Genomic DNA, 17,936 nt, shown 5'->3' with positions numbered 1-17,936 from the left:
AAGGGGAAGGGAGGGAGGGAGAGGAAAGGGGAAGGGAGGGAGGGAGAGGAAAGGGGAAGGGAGGGAGGGAGAGGAAAGGGGAAGGGAGGGAGGGAGAGGAAAGGGGAAGGGAGGGAGGGAGAGGAAAGGGGAAGGGAGGGAGGGAGAGGAAAGGGGAAGGGAGGGAGGGAGAGGAAAGGGGAAGGGAGGGAGGGAGAGGAAAGGGGAAGGGAGGGAGGGAGAGGAAAGGGGAAGGGAGGGAGGGAGAGGAAAGGGGAAGGGAGGGAGGGAGAGGAAAGGGGAAGGGAGGGAGGGAGAGGAAAGGGGAAGGGAGGGAGGGAGAGGAAAGGGGAAGGGAGGGAGAGGAAAGGGGAAGGGAGGGAGAGGAAAGGGGAAGGGAGGGAGAGGAAAGAAGGAAGAATGACTGACTGGAAAAAATTCCACTAATGGAAAAGTCTCAGCTCCTGCAAAAGGTCATTTTCATGGGGAAGAAATGAATATGCCAGTTGGTTCAGTTCTGCCTTCAAAGGCTATTTGGAAAGACTTTCATGTATGTCTGATCAGCAGAGGTGGAATACAACACCCGAGGCACAAACAGGCATTTCCAGCTTGCTGCTTCTTCAGAGGCTTTTTAAAATCAGAGCAGAAATTCAAGTTCCCATTTCACTCCTAATATTTTAGGCAGAGACTGAAAAGGTTCCCGACCAAACTGAACAGAATTGGCCACCAGGCAAGAGCAGCTTGCCACCTTCCAGCCAATAGCTTGTGAGGGAAGAGTCTCTTCCAAAAGAAGTGAGGAATATACTTGCATCAAAAGATATTTAGCTCAAAAAAACACATAACCCTCAAACAACTGGAGAGGTGTGGTTTTGGTGGTGGATAAGGTACCAGTTGCACGGCCAGATGCAAACAACTGCAGTCAACTCCATGTCCAAATGAAAGCCAGTGATGAGCAGTGCCCCTCAAGGCACTATACTGAGACTATGTTGTGAGAGGAAATTAGCTATTAGTTATTTATATAGCCAATAAAAACTATTTTCAGTGGAAATTGCTGTCCTTCTATTAACATCTCAATCCTAACAGAAGTTTTGAATCCAGCAACAAACTTTGCATCACCAGTTTGAAAAAGGCAATGTCTTTATAGCCTGCAAGAACTATGCCTTCTTGCCTTACAGTGCATCCTTCTTACCAGTTTGCCAAGTGAGCTGACCTAGATTTTGAAACAAACAATCTAAAAATAGAGTAATTGCTAAAATAAGTGTTGCACAGAGACCTCTGCAGTCAGCAGTCTGAAATCTGGTAAGAAGGACATTCTGCTGCAAAAACCATGGCATTTCTGTTATGTGCCAAACACACTCTCTTGATTTCAGTGAGCTAAAGCAAATGAGGGCTCAAAATACACCAATCATGTTGTGGTACTTACATTGAAGATTTACCAGAGCTGACCAAAGAAATTGTGGCTACAGTGAAATTCATTGCAGTGTTGCCATCAGTGTAACCACTGTACTAACCCATACCACTGTTCAGGGAAAAGAAGAGCCCAGAGCTGTGCCCTGGGCCAAGGGCTTGCCCACTCAAATGATTCCACACTGACTGAAGGACTGAACCAATCCTAAACTGCATCTTCAGAAGTTTCAGATTAAGATGTCACACAGCCTCCTAAGAGTGCAGTCAAAGACTTGCCTGCCTGACTCCACTCCCCCATTCACGCATGCACATGGACACCCAAAGCACACACAGGTACCTGTAGACAAGTGACACATCACTGAACAGCTCTGCCTGTCAATAAGAGAGAAAGGATTCAGGTGGGGCCCACATTTGCTTGTAGATTGTAGGAAGTTCTCCTCACCAGCACAGGATATCATAGAATGAATCTGGAGATCATGAAATCCAAACCCCTAGACAAATCAGGATCCCCTAGAGCAGGTCACACAGGAACACAGTCAGATGGGTCTTGAAAGAGGAGGCTCTACAGCATTTCTGGGCAGCCTGCTCCAGGCCTCTGTCACCCTCACAGAAAAGAAGTTTTTCCTCATAGAATCATGGAATCAACCAGGTTGGAAGAGATCTCCAAGATCATCCAGACCAACCTAGCACCCAGCCCTAGACAATCAACTAGACCATGGCACTAAGTGCCTCATCCAGGCTATTCTTCAACACCTCCAGTCACGGTGACTCCACCACCTCCCTGGGTAGCCCATTCCAATGCCAATCACTCTCTCTGCCAACAACTTCCTCCTAACATTCAGCCTAGACCTCTCCCTGCACAACTTGAGACTGTGTCCCCTTGTTCTGCTTCTGGTTGCCTGGCAGAAGAGACCAACCCCCACCTTGGTTGCCTCATGTTGAGGTGGAACAGTCTGCGTCCACTGCCCCTTGTCCTGTCACAGGGCACCATTGAAAAGAGACTGGCATCCTCTTCTTGACACCCCTCAGATAGTTATAAACATTACTAAGATCTCCTCTCAGTCTTCTCTTTTTCAGACTAAAATACAGGAAAAAATAAAAGCCACTGTCAGAACAAGGTTAACAAACCCCAAACAGAACAGCTTCTTGTTTCATAGGCAGTGCAACTACAGCCCTACCTCCCCAGAAGCACAGACATTCAATGCTTGGCAACTCTTGATTTTCCCAGGTGGAATTGCAGACTGAGCTGTATTCAGATCCTGCAGGGAACAGTAATGCTGACAAGGACCTTGTCTCATCACCTCAGCTGCTTGGGAACTTTTAAAGGCTTGCCCAGCAGGGAGGAGGGGTCAGCACCATTCAAAAGGGGAGATGATCCAGTAAATTGTACGTGGAGCAGAGTGGTGGCATCTTTGACCCTCTGCAAGGATGAAAAACTACAGTGAAGCAAAAGCTTGTGCTAGTTTGAAGCTAGCTAGAATGTTTTGGTGAGAAGAAGTAGACTACAGGCTGTGTAAAGGAAACAAAGCTGATGTCTGCTGCACTCAGAGGCTTGCTGAGATGTACAAGAACACAAAGATAACAGAGTCGCTGTCTGGACTTTGGGCTGAACTGCTCTCTAACCTAACCTGCCATCTGTGTGACTAATCCATCTGCTTCCTAACCCCCCTGGCTGACCCTCAGAACTACCTTAAACATGCCTAAGAGCAGAGCTACTGGGTAACACCCAAACCATCACAAAGGTTGAGCCCTGTGATGGTTTGGGAGTTACCTCCCCCCCCACCCCGCTTATGATACCACCCAGACTAGACTCAGGCAGCTGGCAGTTAAGGAATGAAGCTTCATATTCACAGCTTAGCACAATGTACAAGCAGATATTTTAGAGATATATCTACAGCTACATAGAGAACTATACAAGGTAAAAGTAATACAGAAACACAACAGCCCTCCCAGAAACCTGAGTTCCCAAGAGGAGCTCCCAACCACTTTTCCACCTTCTTTCCACCTCTCTACCTTATCCCAGAGTTTGCCTTATGTGTAAGGTGAGGTTGGAAGATCAGCAAGGCAGATTGGAAGCAGAAAGATTAAACAGAAGCACCCCAGGACACCAACTGTGACAGACACACACCTACTGACACCCTTGCTCAGTCTTATCTATGTTTTTGTTCTTGCTTTTATACATCTCAGCAAGCCTATGAGTGCAGTAGCCATAACCATTGTTTCCTTTTCACAGTTTATCACCTAATTTTTCTCACTAGAGTATTCCAATTAGCCTCAAAATAGCACAAGCCCTGACTTCTGGATGATGAGATCTGGCTCACTGGGGATTAATTTTTCTTGACTGTTGACCTGGGCACTGATTTGTCTTTTTTGAGATTTAATTGCTTTCCCACCCAGATTTCCAGCTGTTGGTGGTAGCAAATGATGGAGGTTAGGAGAAGGGCAGCAGTGCCACAGGGCAAAAGTCAATTCAGAAGACAACCAAAGTTGTGAGGAATACAGGCCAAAAGAAGAGCAGAGACTTTCGGTTGTGAAGGAAAGGTGACTCTTGGCTCTTTGCATCCCAGGCAATACAATTATGTTTACATGCCAGCAAGGGTCTAATCTCCTTTCATGATCAGGTTACCTGCCTGGTGAATGTGGGGCAGGCTGTGGATGTAGTCTGCCTGGACTTCAGCAAAGCCTTTGACACTGTCTGCCACAAGAAGCTCCTGGCACAGCTGGCAACTCATGGCTTGGACAGATCCACTCTGATAAGGGTCAAGAACTGGCTGATGGGCCAGGCCCAGAGAGTGATGGTGAATGGTGCCACAGCCAGTTGGCATCCAGTCACTAGTGGTGTTCCTCAAGGACCAGTGCTGGGCCCAGTCCTGTTCAATATCTTTACTGATGATCTGGGCGAGGGGATTGAGTCCAGCATCAGTAAGTTTGCAAATGACACCAAGCTAGGAGCAGGTGTTGATCTGTTGGAAGGTAGGAGAGCCCTGCAGAGGGACCTTGCCAGGCTGGATGGGTGGGCAGAGGCCAATGGGATGAGATTGAACAAGGCCAAGTGCAGGGTTCCGCACGTTGGCCACAATAACCCCAAGCAGCACTACAGGCTGGGGACAGAGTAGCTGAGAGCAGCCAGGAGGAAAGGGACCTGAGGGTACTGGTAGACAGTAGGCTGAAGATGAGCCAGCAGTGTGCCCAGGTGGCCAGGAGAGCCAATGGCATCCTGGCCTGGATCAGGAACAGTGTGGCCAGTAGGACAAGGGAGGTTATTCTGCCCCTGGACTCAGCACTGCTCAGCCCACTCCTTGAGTGCTGTGTCCAGTTCTGGGCTCCTCAATTCAAGAGAGATGTTGAGGTGCTGGAATGCTTCCAGAGAAGGATGACAAAGCTGGTGAGGGGCCTGGAACAAAAATCCTATGAGGAGAGGCTGAGGGAGCTGGGGGTGTGCAGCCTGGAGAAGAGGAGGCTCAGGTCTGACCTCATTGCTGTCTACAACTACCTAAAGGGAGGCTGTAGCCAGGTGGGGGTTGGGCTCTTCTGCCAGGCAACCAGCAACAGAACAAGGGGACACAGTCTGAAGTTGTGCCAGGGGAGGTCTAGGCTGGATGTTAGGAGGAAGTTGTTGGCAGAGAGAGTGATTGGCATTGGAATGGGCTGCCCAGGGAGGTGGTGGAGTTGCCATCCCTGGAGGTGTTGAAGCGAAGCCTGGATGAGGCACTTAGTGCCATGGTGTAGTTGATTGGCTAGGGCTGGAGGATAGGTTGGACTGGATGATCTTGGGGGTCTCTTCCAACCTGGCTGATTCTATGATCAGACTAGATGTTAACAGCAGGTAGGAATAAAGATCTCACTGCTTTTAAATATAAACCAGTTTTCAAATTATGTACTCCATGGAAAGCAACACTTTGTGATGGTTTGGCTCCAAACTAGCACACACTTCCATGTTCTGTTTGGGGAGGAAGAAGCTTCAGGTAGCACAGTTTCAGAAACAAGAAGCAAATGCCCTCCTTGGCAGTCTATCACTTCAACAAATACAATTAGGATGAGAGAAGACTGAGTCTTTTCTAGTTCAGTTTCAAAACAAGTTCTAAGTAGGTCATGTGAATCATAGTCTCTGCCAAAAGATCAGGTTAGCATGATTTAACCTAATGTGTCCAGTGGGGACAGTTTGCAGGTCACATACACTTTACCAAGTCAGCGTGTCACAGAATCACAGAACTGCCTTCAATGTAAAGAAGTTCCTCTTCATGCTTAGATGGAACTTTTATGTTCAAGTTTGGTGCCATTACTTCCTATGCTGGCCCTGGTGTTAGAAACAAAGCCATTTTGTTCACACTGGGCACCACTGACTGCAGCCATCCTCCTGATATGGATAAACATTAATAATATCACTGACTGCAGCCATCCTTCTGATATGTATAAACATTAATAATATCACTGACTGCAGCCATCCTTCTGATTTTTATAAACATTAATAATACCTCCTCTCAGTCTTCTCTTTTCCAGACTGAACACCCCCAGGTCTCTCAGCCTTTCTTCATCAGACAGATGTTCCAGTCCCTTCATCACCCTCATAGCCTTCCTTGGGCACTCTCTAGTATATACCTGACCCACTTGATCTGAACAAATGCAGCAGCAGTTAATTTGATGCTATTAGAGTTAACACACAGTCAATTAATTTAGGATACTGTGAAGAATCTGTTTGCTTGTAGTGCAATTTACAGACCTCATTAGGTATTTCAAAAACCTAAGAGACAAAATAAAGATTCAATATATACCAAGCAGCACCATCTATTTGCAGGCTTTTCTGTCCTGGATAGTAAAATTGCTGCTTTGCAAACCTGCTAATTTAGAACCATTCAGAATGGATTTCACAAATTATACCTTCAATTAATTTACAGTATGATACAGCAGCTGCAGCACTCATTTAGCTTCTATATGGCAAACTCTAGGAACAGCATCAACAAGCTTTGCAGCCACTTGCAAGTTTTTCTTAGCACAATTAATGTGGCATTACAGTTATGTAGCTGCAGATGTGAATTCCTTACCTACTATCAAATTAACTACTTGCCTATAACAAGCAAAGCTGCACATCCTCATTAGAAGTTACCAGAAAGAGGAAAAGGTTTCAAGTTCACCTACTTGATGACAACAGCTCCCATCCTCTGTCATTTGTCTAGTTTGGGAAATCAAGAGAAAACTTAAAGACAAGGAGAAGGAGGATGAGAGGGAAGAAAGGGAAGAAAGGGAAGAAAGGGAAGAAAGGGAAGAAAGGGAAGAAAGGGAAGAAAGGGAAGAAAGGGAAGAAAGGGAAGAAAGGGAAGAAAGGGAAGAAAGGGAAGAAAGGGAAGAAAGGGAAGAAAGGGAAGAAAGGGAAGAAAGGGAAGAAAGGGAAGAAAGGGAAGAAAGGGAAGAAAGGGAAGAAAGGGAAGAAAGGGAAGAAAGGGAAGAAAGGGAAGAAAGGGAAGAAAGGGAAGAAAGGGAAGAAAGGGAAGAAAGGGAAGAAAGGGAAGAAAGGGAAGAAAGGGAAGAAAGGGAAGAAAGGGAAGAAAGGGAAGAAAGGGAAGAAAGGGAAGAAAGGGAAGAAAGGGAAGAAAGGGGGAAGAACTCGGGAAGAAAGGGGGAAGAACTCGGGAAGAAAGGGGGAAGAACTCGGGAAGAAAGGGGGAAGAACTCGGGAAGAAAGGGGGAAGAACTCGGGAAGAAAAGGGGAAGAACTCGGGAAGAAAGGGGGAAGAACTCGGGAAGAAAGGGGGAAGAACTCGGGAAGAAAGGGGGAAGAACTCGGGAAGAAAGGGGGAAGAACTCGGGAAGAAAGGGGGAAGAACTCGGGAAGAACTCGGGAAGAACTCGGGAAGAACTCGGGAAGAACTCGGGAAGAACTCGGGAAGAACTCGGGAAGAGGAGGAAGAACTAAGGAAAAGAGAAAGGGAAAGGGAAGCAGGAAAAAGGGAAGCAGGAAAAAGGGAAGCAGGGAAGCAGGAAAAGGAAAAAAAAAGAGAAAACAACCATTCCCCAAATAAAGCCCCACCCTGTTTCAAGCAGCCACCGTGAAGGCAGATCCTAAAATTCACATTCAAAGTGATTTTCACATCAGTCAAGGGTTGAAGGAGATGGAAAGCTGTGACACAACTCTAATTTTCCAGCAATGTTAAAGCATTTGTTCTCCTTCACCCTGTGGATTTGCTATAGATAATACAACAATCAACAGCTAAATTAACCTTAACATGAAAGATCTTATCCCTAAGAGCAATCAAAGCAGAGAACTAACTGAATATGCTGGCATGATGGTAGTCCTGAGAGATACATGGGAAGGGCAATAAATCATAGAATGGTTTAGGTTGGAAGGCACTTCAAGGATCATCCAGTTCCAATCCGCTGCCTTAGGCAAGGACACCTCCCACTAGAACAGGTTACTCAAGGCCTCATCCAACCTGGCCTTAAACACCTCCAGGGAGGGAGCAGCCACAGCCTCCCTTGGCAACCTGTTCCAGTGTCTCACCACCCTCACTGCAAAGAAATCTTTCCTAACACCTACTATGAATCTCCCCTCTGCCAGTTTAAACCCATTACCCCTTGTCCTGTCATTACAAACCCTTCTCAATAGTCCCTCCCCAGCCTTCCTGTAGGTCCCCTTCAGATACTGGAAGGACACTGTAAGGTCTCTTCAAAGCCTTCTCCTCCAGGATGCAGAGCCCCAACTCTTGTAGCCTGTCCTCATAGCAGAGGTATCAATGGATTATGCTTCAGGATATCTCAACATAACAACAGACTCAGTCTGCAATGCCACAAGAATATTGCCCCACAGAAAGACATTTTCCTACCAAGCAAGACTAACCACTTGATTTTGTCATGGAAATCACTATAGTGCAGTTCTGGGATTCTGATGTTGACTTACGTGGCATCTCTGAATGTTTGCTTGTTCCAACTCTTCTGAAACTCATAGAATCAACCAGTTTGGAAGAGACCTCCAAGATCATCCAGTCCAACCTAGCACCCAGCCCTAGCCAATCAACCAGACCATGGCACTAAGTGCCTCATCCAGTCTTCTCTTGAACACCTCCAGGGACAGCAACTCCACCACCTCCCAGGGCAGCCCATTCCACTGCTTGGCTGCATTGGTACATGCACCCTCCTGAAGCCCGGGTACCACTGGCAGTAAACATTGCCCGGCACAGGCAAGCACGGCACAGCACCTGCCAATTGAAATCTACGAGTTTCTAAGCACTGCAGTTGACAGAGTGGGCAAATTTGAATCTATAGCTTCTATAAAGCTGCCTTAATCTCATGACTGCTCTGGCCTTCATCTTAAAACCAAAACCATTTGCACTGAAGCCAAGGACATCTGTCCTGCGTTTGTCACTAAATAAAGCTGGCAATGGCTGCAGGGTCGGAAGGTAAAAGACTGCAGTGTTGCTACCCATGTTACATAGCAACCCACACAGAACCCACAGCTGCTGCCTCAAAGCCTTCTTCTGTGGGAGCATGGCTGAGCAGAGTGTTTTTAAGTAAAGCAAACAGAGAGAGAACAGATCATTTGCAAGTATAGAGCCCAGGCCCATGTTACCCCAGTCTGCTCTTTCAACTTGTTGTTGGACAAGCCCTGTGAGACTTCTTTTCTCAAGGCCAAATAACCTAAAACTGCTCCTAAACTCAAAGTCTAAACAGCACAAGGGAAATAAATATTTTGTTTCACAAACTGATCTATTTTTGAAGCTCTCCAACACTATCCAGCCCTAGCCAGTCAACTAGACCATGGCACCGAGTGCCCCATCCAGTTTTTTCTCAAAGACCTCCAGGGACGGTGCCTCCACCACCTCCCTGGGCAGCCCATTCCAATGCCAATCACTCTCTCTGGGAAGAACTTCCTCCTAACATCCAGCCAGTACTTTCCCCAGCACAACCTGAGACTGTGTCCCCTTGTTCTATTGCTGGTTGCCTGGGAGAAGAGGCCACCCCCCACCTGGCTACAATGTCCCTTCAGGTAGTTGTAGACAGCAATGAGGTCACCCCTGAGCCTCCTCTTCTGATTCTATGATTCTATACATTAATTTCATCAGAAGTTTTAAAATGTCATAATCATGGACGTGTGGAATGCATTAGGTTGGAAGTGACCTTAAAGACCATCTAGGTCCAACGCCCCTGCCATGGGCAGGAACACCTTTCACTAAGCCAGGCTGCTCAAGGCCCTGTTCAACCTAACCTCTCTGGGCAATCTGTTCCAGTGTCTCTCCAAGAGAAGTCAAGAAAAGCCTGGATGAGACACTTAGTGCCATGGTCTAGTTGACTGGCTAGGGCTGGGTGCTAGGTTGGACTGGATGATCTTGGAGGTCTCTTCCAACCTGGTTGATTCTATGACTCCACACTCACTGTAAAGAATTCTTTCCTAACCTTCAGTCTAAATCTCCCCTCCAGCACAAAGCCACTGCCTCTCATCCTGTCACTACAAACCCTTGCAAAAAGTTGTGATGGTTTGGGAGTTACCTGCCCCCACCACTCTCATGAAATCACCCAGACTAGACTCAGCCAGCTGGCAGTTAAGGAATGAAGCTTCACATTCACAGCTTAGCACAATGTACAAGCAGCTATTTACAACAGTTACAGCTATAGACAGAAATATACAAGTTAAAAGTAATACAGAAACACAACAGCCCTCCCAGAAACCTGAGTCCCCAGGAGGGGCTCCCAACCACCCTCCCACCTTCTTTCCACCCTTCTACCTTATCATAGAGTCTGCTTTACATGCAAGGTGAGGTTGGAGGATCAGCAAGGGGGGTTAGAAAGCAGAAGCCTTAGTTAGACAGAAGCAGCGCAGGGCACCAACAGAAACACACACACTGACCCTCCTGCTCTGTCTTATCTCTGTTTGTGTTCTCACAGCAAGCCTATGAGTGCAGTAGCCATCACCATTGTTTCATTTTCACACCCTATCATCTAATTTTCCTCACTAGAATATTCCAATTAGCCTCAAACTAGCACAAAAGTCCCTCTTCATCTTTCTTGTAGCCCCCCTTGAAGTACTGGAAGGCCACTACAAGGTCTCCCTGGAGTCTCCTCTTCTGCAGGCTGAACAGCCCCAACTGTCACAGCCTGTGCCCACAGGACAGGTGCTCCATCCCTCTGACCATCTTCATGGCCTCCTTTAGACCTGAGAAGATCACAGAACCAGTCAGGGTTGGAAGGGACCACAAGGATCAGCTAGTTCCAACCCCCCTGCCATGGGCAGGGACACTCTACTCTAGATCAGGCTGGCCAGATTCTCCTAGATGCCATGCTAAGGCATACCAGAGGGATGGGATGTCACCCAAAGGGACATGGACTGACTGCAGAGGTGGGCCCAGGTGAACCTCATGAGATTAATAAGAGCAAGTGCAGGGACCTGCACCTGGGCCAGAACAGTCCTCTGCGGGAGGAGAAAGCAGCCCTGCAGAAAAGGACTTAGGGTGCTGATGGACAAGAAGCTGGACATGAGCAGAACAGAAGTGTACTGGAACTCTGAAACAGATTGCCCAGGGAGATGGTTTGGAGCCCCATCTCTGGAAATATTCAAGGCATGAGGCCTTGAGCAACCTGTTCTAGTGGGAGGTGTCCCTCCCTATGGCAGGGAGTTGGAACTGGATGAGCTTTGAGGTCCCTTCCAACCCAAACCATTCTATGAGTCTATGGCAGGGCTCTGGGTGACCTGATCCAGCTGAGGATGCTCCTGCTTACTGCATTCTGTGCTTCTGTGCTCCAGAAGGCCAAATGTCTGCGTGGACCACAGAAGAGAACCTAGAGAGCATTCTACAGAATCTGGTGAGGTCAGACCGTAACTCACAGTGCTGACAGCAGCACCAATCAAACACACAGAGGCTCTGTGAATCTGTGCACAAGAACAATGGATTCAGTTTTCTTCTGTATATTTGTTTGCAGCCAGGAAACTGAGGCAAACAGCAAAGGCTGAAGCATGGATTCACCAAAACATTTCTTCCAGGACAACCTTCTCCCAAAACTGCTCTAATTCCCTTGAGTTTTACATTTATTCAAAGAGCAATGTCTGAAGTCCTGATTCACCAAAACATTTTTCTCAGAACAACCTTCTCCTAAAACTGTTCTATTTCCCTGGAATTTTACATTTACTCAAAGAGCAAAGTTTGAAGTCCTGATTCACCAAAACATTTTTCTCAGAACAACCTTCTCAATGAACTGTTCTATTTCCCTCAAGTTTTACATTTACTCAAAGAACAAAGCCTGAAATGTGGAGTCACCAAAACACTTCTCTCAGAAACACCTTCTCAATGAACTGTTCTATTTCCCTGGAATTTTACATTTACTCAAAGAGCAAAGCCTGAAATGTGGAGTCACCAAAACACTTCTCTCAGAACCATCTTCTCAATGAACTGTTCTAATTCCCTCAAGTTTTACACTTATTCAAAAAGCAAAGTCTGAAGTCCTGATTCACCAAAACATTTTTCTCAGAACAACCTTCTCCTAAAACTGTTCTATTTCCCTGGAATTTTACATTTACTCAAAGAGCAAAGCCTGAAGTGTGGAGTCACCAAAACACTTCTCTCAGAACCACCTTCTCAATGAACTGTTCTAATTCCCTCGAGTTTTACACTTATTCAAAGAGCAAAGTTTGAAGTCCTGATTCACCAAAATATTTTTCTCAGAACCACCTTCTCAATGAACTGTTCTAATTCCCTCGAGTTTTACATTTACTCAAAGAGCAAAGCCTGAAGTGTGGAGACACCAAAACACTTCTCTCAGAACCACCTTCTCAATGAACTGTTCTAATTCCCTCGAGTTTTACACTTATTCAAAGAGCAAAGTCTGAAGTGTGGAGACACCAAAACATTTCTCTCAGAACCACCTTCTCAATGAACTGTTCTAATTCCCTTGAGTTTTACACTTATTCAAAGAGCAAAGTCTGAAGTCTTGATTCACCAAAACATTTCTCTCAGGACAACCTTCTCAATGAACTGTTCTAATTCCCTCGAGTTTTACACTTACTCAAAGAGCAAAGTTTGAAGTCCTGATTCACCAAAACATTTTTCTCAGAACCACCTTCTCAATGAACTGTTCTAATTCCCTGGAATTTTACATTTATTCAAAGAGCAAAGTCTGAAGTCCTGATTCACCAAAATATTTTTCTCAGAACAACCTTCTCAATGAACTGTTCTAATTCCCTCGAGTTTTACACTTATTCAAAGAACAAAGCCTGAAGTGTGGAGACACCAAAACATTTCTCTCAGAACCACCTTCTCAATGAACTGTTCTATTTCCCTCAAGTTTTACATTTACTCAAAGAGCAAAGTCTGAAGTCCTGATTCACCAAAACATTTTTCTCAGAACAACCTTCTCCTAAAACTGTTCTACATCCCTGGAACTTTACATGTATTCAGTGTTTTGCACAGACTATAGGCAATTAATTCCACTGCTCAGGAAGAAAATCACTGCAGTTTCAGACACTGCTTTCCACAGCAACCTGATAGGAAGAACACTGTCATTATCAGGAGCTGAGGCATGGTTATGAAAACAGTCAGATTCTTGCATACCTAAGTAATTATTTACTTTGCTTAGCAACATTTGCATATCTCTCTGCCTTGCAGCATTATTACATAATTTAGAACATTATGAACTTTGGTGTTGATTGTTGCCAACTGAACTGAGGATGTCTTCTGGAAGACTGACTGCTAACACTGGTACAAAAGATTACTCCCCCTTTGTGACTGCCAGATCAACTGATAGAGCAGGGCAGGCAGACAGCTGCCAGTCACCTCCCCTGCCTGAATAGTGAGAAAAATGAAAGAAATCTCATGGGTTCAAGGGTAGTGAGTGTTTGTTTGGGGCTTTCTGAAATGCCAAAGGCTGTCAGGGAAGTTCACTTCTTACCACAGAATTGCTTTGGTTGGAAAAGATCTCTTAGATCATCAAGTCCAGCTGTCAACCTAAGACCACTGTGGCCATTAAACCATGTTCCACATGTTTCTTGAGTACCTCCAGAAGCAGTGACTCCACTACCTCCCTGGGCAGCCTGTTCCAGTGCCTGACCACTCATTCAGGGAAGACATTTTTCCTATTATCCAACCTAAACCTCCCCTGGCACAATTTCAGGACATTTCCATCTTGGTCTATCACCTGATACTAGAAAGAAGAGACCAACTCCTACCTCACTCCAACATCCTTTCAGGGGGCTCTAGAGACCCGTGAGGTCTCACCTCAGACGTCTCTTCTCCAGACTAAACAATCCCAGTTCTCTCGGTTGCTCCTCACCAGATGTATTCTCCAGACCCTTCTCCAGCTTTGTTGCCCTTCACTGGACACACTCCAGCACCTCAATGTCCTTCTTGCAGCAAGGGCCCCGGATCTGAACCCAGTACTCTAGGCGTGACCTCCCCGGTGCTCAGCACAGGGGCACAATCACTTCCCTGACCCTTGCTGGCCCCGTCACTCCTGACCCAGGCCATGATGCTGTTGGCCTTCTTGGCCACTTGAGCAGACTGCTGGCTGCCAACCAGCACCCCGAGGTCCTTTCCCAAAAGGCCACTTTCTCAGCACTCTGCCCCAAGCCAGCAGCGTTGGTCGGGGTTGTTGTGACCCCAGGGCAGCACTCGGTGTTACTCTGTTTCGCAACTGTGCTTTCTCAGAGTTCCAAAAGAGAACTGCAACACCTTCTTGTTTGGGAGAGTTAAATGGCAAGAGCTGAGAATGGCTGTTTAGGAACTCAAGAAGTTATCTGCTTTCAAATATATTTACTTATTTTCTCCCCACCTTAACAACTACCCCAGGTTTTTGTGCTGTAAAGCACACTGAGAGACATTTGACAGGACTCTCTTTTGTCATCATAGACATAACTAACAACACAAAAACAGAAGCCATTTTTGCAGACAAATTCCAGTTTCATATCAGAACCAGAACAAGCAATACTGTATTTCCAGAGCTAGACCATCCATCACATGTAAACAAGGCAGGATAAGGGTAGAGTACCACACTTTGCATGTGGAAGGAAAGAGCATCCTACCATGACAAACTGAAACCAAGAATGCCTTCAAAGCACAGCACGTCCTTTGTCAGTACATCAACCAACACCACCAGTGCCAATTCAGAGCTGGAGCTGGCAAAAGGGCACGACCATGATGCTGGACTTGAACATGCTGCAGCAGGCTCTGCTTGAGATGTATCATTAGGAGCTCTTAGCTCTCAATAAGAAGACTGCAGTGCGGCTAAAAAGTGATATGCTCCGAAACATACTGCTATAGCTTGTGCAGCTGCTGAGGAATGACAGCACAGCAGCTTCATCTGTTCTTTCCTTGTAGTTACTCTGTGAGGCAGGAGAAGACTATTACATCTTTCTGAGCCACTAGAAACACAATGTGCAGCTGGGTTGGCAAGGGCATGCCAGATTGCAAAGATGTAGAGGAGTTCAGGAGTTCTGAAGGGAGGCTGCAGCCAGGTGGGGTTGGTCTCTTCTGCCAGGCAGCCAGCAACAGAACAAGGGGACACAGTCTCAAGTTGTGCCAGGGGAGGTCTAGGCTGGATGTTAGGAGGAAATTGTAGGCAGAGAGAGTGACTGGCATTGGAATGGGCTGCCCAGGGAGGTGGTGGAGTTGCTGTCCCTGGAGGTGTTCAAGCAAAGCCTGGATGAGGCACTTAGTGCCATGGTCTGGTTGACTGGCTAGGGCTGGGTGCTAGGTTGGACTGGATGATCTTGGAGGTCTTTCCAACCTGGTTGATTCTATGTAAGCAGTCCAGACACCTTTCTACCATTTAAATTTTAGGAGCAGGGCAATCCTTAGCAATTCTATACTTAAAGGCTGTGTTGGTTTTGGTTGGCTTTTGGGTGGGGTTTTTGGTGGGTTTTTTTTCCTCTTTTTTTGATGTCAATTGTTCTGCATCTGCACTGTTCAGCAACTGTACAAGCAGAAGAGAGAAGTGGCTTGTCTGAACTCTTATTTCTTTTATGTGGCTGGAAGGAAGATTTATAAGGCTCTGTCACTGAGCTTTGTCTGCCTGGAATGGATCTGTTGTATTCATTTATTACTAAGGAAATGACATTCTGTGATAGTCCTGAACCCTTCTCAACACTTGCCAGGCTGCAGGCAGATTGTGGTCCTGCTATTAATATAGATGGCATGTTCCAAAGGTCCCCCTGCCCAATCTTCCCCATGAACACAGAATCACAGACTGCACTGGGGTGAAAGCTAACTGTGGAGGTCATTTAGTTCAAATGCCCTGCAGTAAGTGGGACACCCCCAAGTAGATGGAGGTTGCTCAGATTTGTTTGGGGATGTCCCTGCTTCCTGCAGGAGCTCTGCACCTGCAGTTTAGGAGGGAGGAGGAAGACAAGCAAATCTGCTTACTTTCCAAGACATTTTAGGATGCAGAAAAGCATACAAAAGGAGATATGAATACTGCAGCGATTGCCGTAGATCAGCTCCACTACAGCCAGAAAGGATTCCCTGACCCTCCACACTGAAATCCTTCTCCATAAGCTCTTTAGGTTTGGCAGCAGAAATGGAATTTATTCCTCTGCTCTTCCTTAGCATTTCTGGAGGGCTTTGAGCCAAACTCCCCTCTAATCAAATTCCCATGATGTAGTGGTGATGAGTGGCACCTCTATATTTAGCACCGGCATGCAGATTGCAAATCAAATGGCCCTGCAGTGCTGGAGTACTCTGCACCCTTGACAACAAATGGACTGTCTGGTTTGGAAAACACAGTAAACACTAAGAAGAAGCAGGGAATCCTGGCCAGATCCATGAGGGGAATATAGGTGCCATCATCTTGATGATTACTGTTCAAGTGTTTAGAGTGCCTGGCCAGTCATGGGTTCAGTACTGGGGCCAGTCCTCCTTAGTACCCTTATCAATGATCTAGATGAGGGAATGGAGAGCACCCTCAGCAAGTTTGCAGATGACACTAAACTGGGAGTGTTAATCTGCTGGAAGCTCTGCAAAGAGGTCTGGACAGGCTGGATTGATGGGCCAAGGTCAGTTGTTTGAGGTTTAAGGAGGATAAGTGCCAGGTCTGCACTTGGGCCACAACAACCCCATGCAATGCTGCAGGCTTGGAGCAGAGTAGCTGGAAAGCTGCCTGGCAGAAAAGAGCCTGGGAGTGCTGGCTGACAACTGGCGCAACATGAGCCAGCAGTGTGCCCACGTAGCCAAGGCAGCCAACAATGTCCTGGCCTAGATCAGCTAGTGTGGCCAGCAGGAGCAGGGAAGAGATCATATCCTCGGCCCTGGTGAGGCCACACCTTCAGTACCACGTTCAGTTTTGTGCCCCTTACTACAGAAAAGACATTGAAGTGCTGGAGTGTCCAGAACAATGAAGCTGGTGAAGCATCTAGAGGACAGGTCTATGAGGAGCAGCTGAGGGAACTGAGATTGTTTAGTCTGGAGAAGAGGAGGCTGAGGGGAGAGCTCATTGGTCTCTACAACTCCCAGAAAGGAGGCTGTCTTGAGGTGGGGGTCAGGCTACTCTTTCCAGCATCAGGTGATAGAATGAGCTCCAAGTGCCGGGTGCTGCACTTTGGCCACAACAACCCCATGCAGAGATACAGGCTGGGGTCGGAGTGGCTGGAGAGCAGCCAAACAGAGAGGGATCTGGGGGTGCTGATTGATACCTGCCTGAACATGAGCCAGCAGTGTGCCCAGGTGGCCAAGAGAGCCAGTGGCATCCTGGCCTGCATCAGGAATGGTGTGGTCAGCAGGAGCAGGGAGGTCATTCTGCCCCTGTACTCTGCACTGGTTAGACCACACCTTGAGGACTGTGTTCAGTTCTGGGCCTCCCAGTTTAGGAGGGACATTGAGATGCTTGAGCGTGTCCAGAGAAGGGCAACGAGGCTGGGGAGAGGCCTTGAGCACAGCCCTATGAGGAGAGGCTGAGGGAGCTGGGATTGGTTAGCCTGCAGAAGAGGAGGCTCAGGGGTGACCTTATTGCTGTCTACAACTACCTGAGGGGTGGTTGTGGCCAGGAGGAGGTTGCTCTCTTCTCTCAGGTGGCCAGCACCAGAACGAGAGGACACAGCCTCAGGCTGCGCCAGGGGAAATTTAGGCTGGAGGTGAGGAGAAAGTTCTTCCCTGAGAGAGTCATTGGACACTGGAATGGGCTGCCCGGGGAGGTGGTGGAGTCGCCGTCCCTGGGGCTGTTCAAGGCAAGGTTGGACGTGGCACTTGGTGCCATGGTCTAGCCTTGAACTCTGTGGTAAAGGGTTGGACTTGATGATCTGTGAGGTCTCTTCCAACCTTGGTGATACTGTGATAATGAGAGCAGATGGCCTGAAATTTTGCCAAGGAAGGTTTTGCCCTGGGTGCTGCACCATGGACTCCAGTGGAGCTGCCCTATGAACATGTGGCAATTCATTCTGTCTCTGCATGGAATCTATCAGCATTGCTGCAATAAGACTCATAAATTTCAAAAGGGAAGACCTTTATGAAAGGAAGTGGAAAGAGTCTGTGTGAGAGAGAAGCATATCACTTCTGGCTAAATCTGCACTACTCAGATAAGGGAGTTACACTCCACTACCCATATGCATGACCAGAGCTGAGGATTTCCACAGCATAGGGCACAGC

At 47.1% G+C, this 17,936-nt stretch overlaps 1 long non-coding RNA gene across 1 annotated transcript in view; it reads right to left on the bottom strand.

The window, feature by feature from the left end:
• LOC135186907 (uncharacterized) overlaps window positions 1-17,936 on the bottom strand; it is a 90,306-nt gene that overhangs the window by 5,766 nt on the left and 66,604 nt on the right. The window lies entirely within an intron of this gene.

This window comes from Pogoniulus pusillus, chromosome 26 (assembly GCF_015220805.1).
Source record: "Pogoniulus pusillus isolate bPogPus1 chromosome 26, bPogPus1.pri, whole genome shotgun sequence".
Taxonomy (NCBI): domain Eukaryota; kingdom Metazoa; phylum Chordata; class Aves; order Piciformes; family Lybiidae; genus Pogoniulus; species Pogoniulus pusillus.
Note: the sequence above shows the minus strand (reverse complement) of the source record. Positions and strands in the feature narration are given on the sequence as shown.